Below are 11,646 nucleotides of genomic sequence, written 5' to 3'. Positions count from 1 at the left end.
AAAAACAAGTTGTCGCATATCACCAAACTTCGGAACCCAAAGACATCCCGCAAAGTACCTAGTACCATCTGCTCGTACCTCAAACTTCTTAGCCGTGCCTCTGACTTTCTCGTTCACAAAATTCTCCTCCTTCAAGGCTTCTTGTTGTGCCTCAAGAATCTGCCTTGCGAGGTTTGTTCGAATTGTCATATTCAAGGCTCTAAACCTGCGAGGTTCAGCCCTTTCTTTATGACTTAACGCATCAGCTACAATATTGGCCTTTCTCGGATGGTATAAAAGTTCGCAATCATAATCATTCAACGTCTCAACCCACCTACGCTGCCTTATATTCAACTGTTTTTGGTCAAGAATATGTTGAAGACTTTTGTAATCAGTGTACACTGTACTTTTGATCCCATAAAGATAATGTCTCCAAATCTTGAGTGCAAACACAACAGCTCCCAACTCTAAATCATGGGTTGTATAATTCTATTCATGAATCTTCAACTGACGTGACGCGTACGCAATAACTTTCTTTCGTTGCATCAAAACACAACCAAAGCCCTAACGCGAAGCATCACAATAAACAACAAAATCATCATTACCCTCAGGTAGTGATAATATCAGAGCGGTAGTCAACTTCTTCTTCAGAGTTTGAAAAACAGTCTCTTGTTCATCCTTCCACTCATACTTCTTCCCCTTGTGCGTTAAAGCAGTCAGAGGTTTCTCTATACGAGAAAAATCTTGAATGAACCTTCGATAGTAACCTGCCAACCCTAGAAACTGACGAATCTGAGTAGGAGTCTTCGGAATTTCCCACTGCTCAATTGCCTCAATCTTGGCAGGATCAACCTGTATCCCCTGTTTACTAACAACATGTCCAAGGAATTGAACTTCTCTTAACCAGAAATTACACTTAGAGAACTTAGCGTACAACTCTTCTTTCCTCAAAAAATCCAGCACTAACTTCAAATGTTCTTCATGCTCTTCATCACTCTTGGAATAAATAAGGATGTCGTCGATGAAAACAATAACGAATTTGTCCAGATAGGGTCTACACACACGGTTCATGAGGTCCATGAACACAGCAGGTGCATTTGTCAATCTGAACGGCATAACAAGAAATTTGTAGTGACCATAACTGGTGCAAAAAGCAGTTTTTGGAAAATCAGAATCATTTACACGCAATTGATGATAACCGGAATGAAGATCGATCTTAGAATAAACAGACGAACCTTGAAGCTGATCGAACAGATCATCAATTCTAGGAAGAGGGTAACGGTTTTTAACTGTAAGTTTGTTCAACTCACGATGATCAATACACAATCGGATCGAACCATCTTTCTTCTTAACAATCAAAACAGGAGCTCCCCACGGGGACGGACTGGGATGAATGAAATATAGTTGCAACAATGCAGGAAGAAATATATGGAGTATTCACAACAGTGACATGGATATTTAAGGCAATTCTCTCAAAGGAGATAACGAGGATCATGGACTTCAAAGTAAATTTTCATTACATTTCTGAAAGGAAGACGTACGAAAGGTGTGATCTTTCAATGAGAGTGAACATTCTCGCACAGTGAGCGAGTCAATCTAGGATTCATCCTTATTCTTAAATTTATGTGCGGATGAAAAGAACGCGAATCATGGGTTATAAAGAATGGTCGACTCCAGGTGAGATGAATCTCCAAAAATAATTTCGTGTACCTCAAGGTATTGAATCATAGGGCTGATGTTTACGAGGGTGTTGCGGTTAGCCGTGAATATCGAGAGTAGAAACTCCTCAAACTGTCTAGTGTAATATACATCCATGATACCTACTTTAACAACATTTGGGGTAGAAACCCACCTAGCACCTTTTCTACAATAGGGTGACCACCGAGTGTTCCCCAGAAAATTGATTTATCGGTCCGCGTTTCGGCCATGTCCAACCATAAGAGAGAAAATTTTACGAGCGCAAAGACTTTCCAACAAATTTAATAAAACCGGCATCCAAAGTGGTGTAAGAGTTTCTATCAATGAACTTAATGGTAGGTTTCATCCTTAAACGGAGGACGAGAAGAACTGTGATCCAAACACTCTGTAGAGTAATGCAAAAATTTGATAAAATCAATCAAAGGAGTTTTGAAAAAGCTTTAATTGTTTTATGTGACAACATAAACGGAACGAAGTTCTTAGTAAATTTAGAAGTATGTACAATGTGTACCATTTTATATAAAATAAATTGACTTAGTCAAACGGCTCAATAAATGAGCGGTTTTAAAATAGTTTTGAATGTATGATTTAGTATATCCTAGCCAAAATAGGTAAGGGTAAATTTATTCATTTGAATCCATACATACATATATGATTTTATCAATTGTATACATGACAAAATATTTCATTACTTCTATTCGCCCATAAATCTCGTGAGAACCGCCCAATTAAACAAATGTGTAAAATTCCCGATGATAAACAGAGTATCTGTATTTCATAGGTTACAAGTTGAAGTAAGATCGTGGAAGATCGAGTAAAGGACTTGAATCGTCGTGCGACATTTGACCAACACAAGTTACGAGGTCATGAAAACCAATGAGTTAAATGTTGTTTTGACTATTATCAGGACATAAGTCCTTGGGCCAAAACTGTTCCCGAGTGAAGCTGTTGCTAACAAGCGAGTTATGAAGGATAGAGCATGAGATAGATAATCTGGTTAAAATGAGCTTCTCGTATATCAACAAATAAGATAATGAATATTTTCCATACCCATGTAATACATCGAAATTTCTGAATGAGTAGTGTAACAATTTTCTTTCTCTCGCTTTCTATTCCTCATCTCACAATATTGGGACTTCTTTATGAATTAACGTAATATAATCACGTTGGCCTGACGCCATTATATTTCACTAATTCATAGTTCCATTCCAATAGCACTACATGAGATCAGGACACGCGATCAACCTCGGATTTCCACACAATTTCCCTAAAATGATTTCTTAAACAATGTGCTAAGAATAGCACAAGAGACATAAACATCAAAAGTAACGAATATGAGTAACGATGACATAAAAATGTTTCGAAGTACTAAGAATCTCTAAAAGTCAAGAATGACATTTTCCGGTTCAAAACCAAAGCACATAGGCACAACAACACAAAGGCACGTAATATAACAAGAATGTTATATACCTAAACATAATAGCTGACATTGAAATGCCGAGCATTTAGAAGTCAAGAATAACTTCTCGCGTAATATAACTCAAACGGTATATACATAACCATAATAGATGACATAGAAATGTCGAGAATTCCAGAAGTCAAGAATGACATCCCTCGGTTTCACCAACCGAGGTGTTCTTATAAAAGATGAACTCGCATGAGTCGGAGAATACGTTTAAATCAGAATGGGAGTTCCTCCCGGATTCAGAACATAATAGAGATGTATGTATGATAACAATATACATACCAATACGATACAAATAATCACATATAATAATATATTATCTGCCGGGCTGTAGACTAGACTCACTAATGCACCCTATTGACTCGGGTAACGACATCAATGCAGCCTAATTCCCTACAACCAACGCTCTGATACCAACTGTGATGTCCCCGTCAAAGCACTTAACGGCTCCGTCACTTGGTCCCACAGCTTGATCATAACTCTATATGAATTTAATAAATAACCTTGCATTCTTTATTTAAAAATGATTTCCTATAAAGAAAACCTACCAAAATGTGCAAGTTTAGAAAAACCATACATTATTACTTAACCAAAAGTTGACCAAAACAAAGTCAACAACATCCACTATTAAATGTATCAAAATAGAATGCAAGTTAATGTTTAACAAAAGCTGCCATCATAAATATGCAGACTCTCTAAGTACAGCGGAAGCAATCAATCATGAACCTGAGAATAAAACATGCGAGTAACTGTCAACAAAAATGTTGAGTGAATTATAGGTTTAATATTGCAAACAATATTTAATGTAAACCATAAAAATTTATGTTTGAAAACATAAAAACCCCTTTTTGGACCACAAAATTATATGCTAGAAAACATATAAAAACATTATTCCATTTTCCGTGAGCCACCTGGTAACCACTTAACCATTTATTTACCCTTGTCAAACACAATAAATAATATACACCGAACAAGTGTATCTTCAACTAAATACGAAGTACTAAACATTCTGATTATAAATTGCTAGCGCGACTAGCTCGAAATGGGGTTGTCAAACCCGATAGATCTATCCGTAGGATTCTCGTTCACCAGTAGAAACCAGTGATTACAGTTACCAGACTAGAAAATATTTTTTTTCAACTCACAATGAATAATTTAAACCAACCTCCACTTGAGTCCAAAATATAAAATAAATTGCATGTATTCTCATCCCAAAAGATTTAAATAGAAAAAAGGGACTATAACTCACCTTAATAGCAAACGAAGTAACCACACAAATAAGCGAACAGTAAATGAAGTAAAGTGATCAGGAATGATCACAACGCCGACCTATAAATAAAGCAGGTCGATATAAATAACTAACTTAGGTCAAGTCTTAGTATGATAGCTATTGTACATGTTGCAAGTAGACATAGAACAATACTCAACATGCATCGGTTTGTTCGGAACAGCGTACGGACACACACTTTCTATTTTTAGAAAGTTTCTATTTTTAGCAGGTTTTCATTTTTGGAAAGTTTCTATTTTAGGAAAGTTTCTATTTTAGGAAAGTTTCTATTTTTGGAAAGTTTCTAAATTTAGAAAGTTTCCATATTTAGAAAGTTTCTATTTTTAGAAAGTTTCTATTTTTAGAAAGTTTTTAAGTTAGGAAAGTTTTCTTAATTAGAAAGTCAACAAAAGTCAACTAAAAGTCAAAGTCAACTGAAAGTCAACTCAAAAGTCAACATTGGTCAAACATAGTCAACATTAATTTTAAAAGTGTAAGTTGTAATAAAAATATAAGTTATAATGTTAATTAAAGTAAAATATGTATAATTATGTCATAATATAAGTTTAATTAAATTAAAATGAATTATTAAAGTTAACATAAGTTTAAATGATATAATTAATATAACATAAGTATTTAATTAATTAATTAAATATTAGTCATAATATAAGTATTATTAATTAATAATAAATTTTAAATCATATCATAAGTATTATTAATTAATAATGAATTATTAATCATATCATAAGTTTCTAATTATAATTATTAAATCATAAGTATTTAATAATTAAATTATAATTAAATAATAACTAAGTCTTATAATAATTAAATAATTAATTAATCCTTATTATAAGTCTTTTAATAATAATCTCATAATATAAGTTTAATACTTATCATAAGTATTTTTCATTAATAATAAAGGTATTATTAATCATAAGTTTAATTAAAAGTTTGATAAAATCATAATTAATTAATAAATGATATAATAAACATGTATATCATAAGTCTTAAATTAAAATAATTACTTTTTATAACATAAGTAATTTATTAATAATGAAATTCACTATTTATATCATAAGTCATAATTAATAACCATAAGTTTTAATTAAAAGTTCATCGGGTCATAACTTGAGCCCCGGGAATCGGTTTTCGGCGAGTCTTATATATATCTTTGCCAAACCAACCCACTAGACACATTAGTGTGCTCAAGAACACCCCAAGAACAGCAAACAAGTCGTGACTTACAGCCATAAATTAACTTGTAGCTTTAATCCGTTCAAAAACATGTTTTAGTCATACCGGGTGATCCGTGGCTCGGATTTCGATGACCCGAACATGAAAGTTCATCCCATCATCAATCCTAACACACTATTACACCCTAAAGACTCCAAAGATGATCACAAAGTCGGACCATACCTGTACCAATTTGTTTTCACAATTTAATTTCAATAAAACACCATTTTAATCTTATCTAGAGCTCCGGGAATCGAAATGACATGAATCCGGAGTCTAAAATTAATGTATTGATGAGAGGAACTCATCTAAATACTTTAATTTCACTTTTATATCAGAGCTATATATACAGAAAACAATAATCAAACCGCTGTCCCAAAATAATCAAACCGAAAACATGTATTAACGAGCACTTCTACGCATACAATCAACAATGCGATAACATGTAATCATCATACTACTAATATAACATATAAAATCAGTAAAATAAATGAAAATTTTGAAAAGCTAGGGTTAGGGTTTATACCCTAATCAAGAATCAAATGGTATGAACGTGTAGAGGAGATCGAGAGGAACGCGTTTATGCAATTAATTTGATGATCCAAGCACTTGATTGAAAGAAGATGATGATGATATATGGCTAATGGGGGACGTTCAAAAAGGGAGGAGAAAGAGATAAAATAAAAAAAAAATGAAGCTAGGTTAAAAATGAGAAGCATTTTGGTGATTTTGATCAATTTAATCCCAAGTTTGAAAATTTGACAACCTAACCCCCTCCCCTTTGAAATTTTCGGCTGAAATAGGTAGGGTGGGCTCCACTTGTTGGCCAAATTGATGCTAAGAGTATTTGCTTGTGGCCCGAATGCCCGAACGAAGCCCGAAACGCGAAAACACCGCTACGCGATTAAATATTCGGAGAGATAACGCGTACGCGACAAATAAAATATATAAACACCATATATATTCATATGACATCAAAATATCATATTTAAAATAATTTGGATTTAAAAATCCCAAAAGTCTGACCGTTGGTTTGAAAACCGAAATGATTCACCGGATAGAAATCCGCGACACGTAGAAATGTATAACTTAAAATATGAATATAAATATTCACATAACACATAATAATTAATACATTATTACAAAAATAATATTATAGGTCATAGAAATGACGTGGCACGAATAACAATTAACGGTCGTTAAATAATTAACGGTAAAAGATAACGGAAAAAGTAGGATCGTTACAGGTATGACCTGTGAAACTTTATCACGTTCCATTAGAAATTCAGCATGACTTACTGTAATATAATCACGTTGATCAAGTGTCATTATATTATACTAACTCATGCTTCAGTTCCCAACACTACTTCAAAACATTCATATTTTAAACTTGAAGGTTTCAGAATTTAGAAACTAAAATAGTTTATTTTATGATGTAACATAGATAGCGTGAAGAGATAAATAATTTTGGATAATAATAGTTATGAATATATCTTCAGAAATATCGAAGATATTTATAATGAAAGATATAATGATATCTTAGAATTTCTAATATCGAAGGATGATGAAGATTTGTTCGTAACGGTTTTGAGTCAGGAGGAAGATATTCGTTAATGACTTCAGCAGATACTGAATCATTTGTATTCTTTGAAGGCAGGTTTAGTCTTTGTGATTTTTCCACAGCCTCCTTCATGGTTTGCTCAATCCGTTTTCCAGTTCCAAACCTTCTCTTTTTCTGAGCTTTGCCAACACACTATTCTTTATCATCAAACTTTTGGCTGATAAAGTCATTTACAGTTTTTGCTGCTTCATCAGCATTTTTCCAAAATTCAGAGAACTAGTTTCGCAGTTTGGGGTGTTTTTCAGAAACTTCACCTTCGAAGTAACTAAGTCTAGGAGATAGACATTATATGTATATATATAACTGTTGGCGTAGAATTGCTGCGAAATTCAAAATAGTGATTGCTAATTCCCGGTAGTTAGTATGGCAATTACCGTTACAAGATGTGGATGAGTACATGATAGGGTTTCAATGAACAATTATAATGGTTTTTCGGAGAGACTTTAAGTCACAGATTAATGAATTTACTGGTACATTTACTGTTAATGTGGTGGAACATGAAAGGTTCCCCAGTAACAAAAACGTATATGCTAGGGTTACAAGTCTGAAAGGTCATCGTTGACTGGTTGAACGGTTGATAATACTGGATACTTTTGAAAAGGAATTGCAAGGTTATTTTCGGTAAAAACAATGCTAATGGATCTTGCACAGATTTAAAGTCAAAGTATAGCTTTGAAGGATGTAGAGATCTAAGAATGATGTCACCGGTTCAGAGTTATGACTTGGATTCTGATCCGTCAATATCAGAATATGTAATTGAATTTGTATGAAAACGATTGTATATTGTTGTGAGTATTGTTAATAATTTTTGAATCAAAGTTGAAGAATGTGTAGTGTAACATATTAATTGCGAACTTATATATTTTCCGGGTATTACCTATCCGTTAAAGATTTCACAATTAATACTTTATACAAAAGAATTTTTATTACCGTCTTTATGAAAATATTTGTATGTATATTTTCTTCAGATGAAACACATATTTAATGAGTTAATATCATATTAAGCTCATTTAATTTTCGGCTTGACTTAGAAATGATTAATCTCTAAAACATTAAAGATTACATAATCTTTGCGGAGTATTTTGCTAATGTAATCGATACTTCTTATTTATTCTTATTCCTCGGTGAAGGATGTTGATGCTCGTGGAATTTTTGTGAACCTTACAAGGCACAGATGATGTTTTCTGGAAAGTTTTGAGTACATCGAAAATGAAAATGTAAAATCAATTATGTAATTGAATAATACACTTTGTTTATTATGAAATGGAATTCATTAGGTTGAAACAGAGATTGTAGTTAACAATGATTAAGTTGTTAAGGAAGGATGTACATCATTGCATATTAGTAATATGAACTAACCGCGTAGTACCTACCAGTTAAGATTCACACGTAATAGCTTAGTACGAAAAGATTTATTTTGATTTCAAAATTCATATATATTAAATATACATAAAATTTCTTCAGGGGAAATGAGTTAATACTTCATCAGTTATTGTTGCTGGTATTTCTTGGTAACTACGATATGTATGACGTTGATGTTCAAGGTACATATTGTGATGTTGAGGCTTGTGGTGCGGATGTTGTTGGTGGTGGTAATGGTACTGTTGGTGTTGTTGTCGGTGGTACTGTTGATGTCGGTGACTCTGCTAGTGCTTGTAACCTTTGCACCATATTCTCCAAAGCCACTACCCAAGCGCGAAGCTCGTTGACTTCTTCTACTACACCGAGATGATTGGCGGTTCGGACGAGCGGATGAATAAGATCCAGAATTTGAGAGAGTATATGATTATGACGAGATATTCTGGAGATGAGAGAGAAAATGGTATTACGAACAGGTTTACCGGTAAGTGCTTCAGATTCTTCGCCAAGAGGGCAATGTGGTGGATGGAAGGGATCGCCTGAAAGGACCCGTCCTAATCCATCCAGACGAAGTCCATATCGATTATAAACGATTCACAACAGTTGATTACATCGCGAGGTACTTGACCTCTATATGATACATTTTACAAACATTGCATTTGTTTTGAAAAGACAATCTTTCATTACATATAAAGTTGACAGTCATGCATACCATTTCATAATATATCCAACTATAATTGACTTAATAATGATCTTGATAAACTCAACGACTCGAATGCAACGTCTTTTGAAATATGTCATGAATGAATCCAAGTAATATCTTTAAAATGAGCAAATGCACAGCGGAAGATTTCTTTAATCCCTGAGAATAAACATGCTTTAAAGTGTCAACCAAAAGGCTGGTGAGTTCATTAGTTTAACATAAATAATCATTTCATAATTTTAATAGACCACAAGATTTCATATTTCCATTTCTCATAAACATACGTCCCATACATAGAGACAAAAATATCATTCATATGGATTGAACACCTGGTAACCGACATTCACAATATACATATAAGAATATCCCCATCATTCCGGGATCCTCCTTCGGACATGATATAAATTTCAAAGTACTAAAGCATCCGGTACTTTGGATGGGGCTTGTTGGGCCCGATAGATCTATCTTTAGGATTCGCGTCAATTAGGGTGTCTGTTCCCTAATTCTTAGATTACCAGACTTAATGGAGGCATATTCGATTAGATAATCCAACCATAGAATGTAATTTCGATTACTTGTGTCTATTTCGTAAAGCATTTATAAAAGCAGCGCATGTATTCTCAGTCCCAAAAATATATATTGCAAAAGCATTTAAAAAGGGAACAAATGAAACTCACCTAATGTATTTTATAGTAAAAATACATGTTACGATATTGAACAAATGCAGGGTTGGCCTCGGATTCACGAACCTATATCATTTATGTATATATTAACACTCATATTATAATCGAACTATTTATATATATATATATATATATATATATATATATATATATATATATATATATATATACATTAATTTATTAGTTATATCATTTTTATGTTAATAACCTATATGTTTTATGTTATGTGTATCAAATATATTTTTGTATATATTTATATTACAATTATACTAAATAATATTAGTAATGATAAAAATAATAATAATGATAATAGAGTTAAAAATTATACTTTTAGTGTTAATGATAAAAATGGTAACTTTAGTAAAATGATACTTTTAATAAAAATGTTAATTTTAATAATAAAGAATACTAATAATAATAACTATAAAGATAATGATTTTACTAATAATAATAATGATACTTTTAGTAACCCTAGAAATTTTATAAAAGGATAAGTTTAATAATAATGATACTACTAATAATTTTACTAATATCAATAATCCTAATCATAATACTAATAACACTTATTCTAATACTAATTATAATAATAATAATAATAATAATAATAATAATAATAATAATAATAATAATAATAATAATAATAATAATAATAATAATAATAATAACATAACAATAACAATAAGACTAATAATAATAATAATAATAATAATAATAATAATCATAGCTACCTCAAGAAAAAGCTTCCAAAAAAAATAAAGAACATAAAGTGCCTCCGCCCGGGCTCGAACCCGTGACCTTCCGCTCATCTGCTAACACCTATGATCCTCGCTCCATATAAGTTTTTCTGATTTAACATGTACCCCATATGCATTTATCCTATTCTCTTCGGCCCAACATAAAAAGACTTACGGCCCAATCCTCTAGCCCAACCGAAAGATCTTAGTCCAACAGAGGTACTCGGCCCAACAGCAGGTTTTCGGCCCAACTGTAAATGGCCATGTCTCGGCCCAATACCTTGCCAACAGCCCAGCTCTTAAAAAAAATGTACATCTGCCTATTGATATTGCTCAAAATAGACATATCATTAGTCGCAATATCAAGTCATTTTCATTGTTTTACATTTTTATTTGTATTATTTCCTTGTATATTTCATTGTATTGTAATTAAGCATAGAATCATTGTATACTTGAAGAAATGTTGAAGATAATGAATGAAACAACTCAAAGATCAAAACCAGAACAAGAAACGAAGAAACAAAAACGTGCACCCTGGGTGTGCACTCCGCGCACGCACCGCGCACGACCAATTTTGATCAGAAAGTTGCTTAAACAAAACATAAATGCGCACCGAGCAAAATTAAAGTGTGCACTCCGGCACTACAGTGCGCACCGCGCACATCCTCCGCGCACGATCCCCTTTTTCGTCTGTAAAGTAGATCTGAGACGTGTAATCGAGCTGTAAAGTAAAAGGTGGTAGGTGGCTAGTGCGCCCCGCGCACCTACTTTTGTGCGCGCCGCGCACGCTGGCTTTTCCAGCTATATTCTTCCTTTTTAAGCCCCTTTCCAGCTTCATTCTTCAGACACCATTACACAGTCATTTTTAGAGGCAGAGGTTACGATTCAAGGTGATCCTTGGAGT

Source organism: Rutidosis leptorrhynchoides, chromosome 7 (genome assembly GCF_046630445.1).
Source record: "Rutidosis leptorrhynchoides isolate AG116_Rl617_1_P2 chromosome 7, CSIRO_AGI_Rlap_v1, whole genome shotgun sequence".
In the NCBI taxonomy this organism is placed as follows: domain Eukaryota; kingdom Viridiplantae; phylum Streptophyta; class Magnoliopsida; order Asterales; family Asteraceae; genus Rutidosis; species Rutidosis leptorrhynchoides.
Note: the sequence above shows the minus strand (reverse complement) of the source record.